Here is a 3,002-nt window from a genome sequence, read left to right as displayed (position 1 = left end):
ACATTCATTTGCTCGTATCTCTGTTGTTTAAGCTCAATATTATCCCAAATTCAGATATGTTGTACTTTGAACATTTGCCTTTCAGGTCCATGTCATGGTTTTGAAATTTAATGACGTCATCATACCTTAAATTGTGATTAAAGGTAAAGATGCAAAATCGGACAAGTTTACGTGTAATGTCTATGGGAGGGGATCTTTTTTAAAACCATGCATTGACTTGACAACGTTTAAGCACCTTTATCTCAGCTGATTCTGCTTCATTTCCTCTGAAACTTAAGTATGTTGTAGCTGAGACAATAAGCTGCAATAATCATGCATTTTCTTCTTCGAAATCTCCTCATCAGGTTGACAATTTTGCAGTTTAAAACTGAAAATGAGAATGGAATGTGGACAAAACGATTCCCGATTCAGCTTTCACATACATAAGTTTACGTTCCTCATATTTTCTCGCCGAGACGTATGGCCGAGTGGTTAAAGGCGACGTCTCAGAGACGTGAAGTTGCGGGTTCGAACCCCACAAGATCACGAAACAAAATACTTAGCTATTTTACTTTTTTTTTCAATTTTGTATCACATATTCGTCCATGTAGAAATCACGTTCGTATATAAACGCACCTATACACACACACAGACACACAGACACACACCATATCCCTCTTTTTTGTGTTGGAGACCACATTGCTTCGACTGCTGCAAAATTTTGCAGGCTGACTTTGTCAAACCGATCATAGTATGTAATGACGACGACGGAGGTGTTGTACTTTGAACAATTGTCTTTCAAGACCATGTCATTGTTTTGTACTTTGATGACGTCATCACATTGAAAATTGTGATTAAAGGCAAGGTATCAAAACCAGCCGATTATAGGCTTTATGTCTACGGCGCGTATTTTTCCCAAGTTGCCAGAAATGGCATAGCGACATCAGTCGTTACAAGGCCGCATTTCTGTCTAGCAATGCAATACATGTTCACGCAGCCACGATTGTTGAGTGGGCATTGACTTTTCCCCCTGTAATATCTATACATTTCTTTTTTCCCTTACCATTTCCGGGGATGTCCCGTGGCCGAGTGGTTAGAGAAACGGTTTTGCATGCACGCTCAATATAACTTCAAGGTGCCTATATCACATTCTTTTCTTTGTCGATCACAGATGACCGACACCTGATGACCCCAAGCGTATCACCTAACTCGTCAGCGTGACGAGTTTCATATCTCGTTTAGGCTTTGTTCTTGCCAGCTAAGATGCTGGTCCATCCAGACCCCTAAATACTTCACACTTTGGACCTGTTTGATAATTACATCAGTCACCTTAAGACCATATTCAGAGTGGACTGAACAAACTTCTGTTGTGCGCCAATAACAAGTACCTGTGTTTTATCTACATTGAGTGTGAGGTGATTCTCATCTAACCAAGACTTCACTTTCTTGAGTTCTCGGTTTAAAACCATTTCTATTCTTTCAGGATTGGATCACTGAACATCATAACAGTATCATCTGCATACATCATACACATCAACTACTCTTGGCAGGTCATTCATGAAAATAGTAAACAACAGAGGTCCTAATATGGACCCCTGCCCGACTCCAACCTTTGTTTCATGAATGGCAGATTTCTTTTTTTTTTTGAACAACAGTATGCTGAGTTCGCTCATTTAAGTAGGAAGTAAACCACTTAAGAGCTGTTCCCTCAATACCGTACATTTGTAACTTCCTAAGTAATATCGCATGATCTACTGTGTCAAATACCTTCCTTATATCAAGGAAGACAAGACCAGTAAAACTGCCTCTATCCATATTCCTCAATAAGAGGTCAGTAACAAAAGTCAAAACAGTATGAGTGGAATGGCCCTTTCTGAAACCCGACTGATGGGGGGTAAGTAGACCATTGTCAACAAAGTAATCATGGAGTTGGTTGTGTACACTTTTTTCAAGTATCTTGACAATAACAGGTAGTACTGAAATTGGTCGATAATTGTCAATGTTAGTCTTGTCTCCTCCTTTGTGAATTGGGGTTACTTTTGCCCGTTTCCAACAAGGGGGATAACACCTGCTCGAATGGAACAATAATACATCTCTGTAACTGATTGTGCTATGACAGGTGCTGCCAACCTGAGCAAATGACTACTAAAACCATCTAGACCAGAGGATTTGGATGCTTCAATGGATTTTAGTTCCTTTTCAACAAATTCTTTATCAATGTCAGTCAAAGTAAATGTGTTCATAGCATGCCCTCTATCTGACAATAAAACAGGTGACTGATTTTGCAAATGGAACTTTGAAACAAGTTCTCTCCCAATTGATACAAAATACTTGTTGAACTGAACATAGTTGCAATTTTGAGGGGATCACATTCTACTTCATCACCAAGTGACAGACTCAATGGGGTGAACCCCACACTGGTGGGCGCTATTTCTTTCAAATTTTTCCAAAATTGCCTTGGATTGTTTTTATTTGAAATTATTTGAGTTTTACAGAAATCTCTCTTAAGTCTGAAGCGGAGGTTATTAGCATAATTACGACAATTTCTGTACAACTGCCTGTCAAGTTTGGTCTTTGACTTTTCGGCCTTCTCTCGTAATCGATCCCTTTCACTTGACAGAGATATGGACTCAGGTGAAACCCAAGGTGTCTTATTCCCTCTAACTCTCTTTGTGACTAGTGGAGCATGTCTGTCACATGACTGAACAAATATATCTTTCCACATATCCCATATTCCATGAATATCTTGCGACCAGACAATATCTTTCAAACATTCTTCTAGGTCTGTAAGAAACATATTCTCATTAAGTTGTTTGATATTTCGTGCGGTAATCATTCTTGGTGGTACATAAGGTCGAAAGAGTCTACGCACAACATACACAAGGCGGTGGTCACTTAAACCAAGTGGAACATTTGATTCACATACATTTTGGGGAGTGTTTGACAGAACAAGATCAATTAATGTAGTACTCCTATCAGTTACTCTAGTCGGGATTTTGATCATTTGATGCAAACTGTTATGA

Source organism: Diadema antillarum, unplaced genomic scaffold (assembly GCF_040938485.1).
Source record: "Diadema antillarum isolate AM-2024a unplaced genomic scaffold, OU_Dant_1.0 seq00000961_RagTag, whole genome shotgun sequence".
Classification (NCBI taxonomy): Eukaryota; Metazoa; Echinodermata; class Echinoidea; order Diadematoida; family Diadematidae; genus Diadema; species Diadema antillarum.
Note: the sequence above shows the minus strand (reverse complement) of the source record.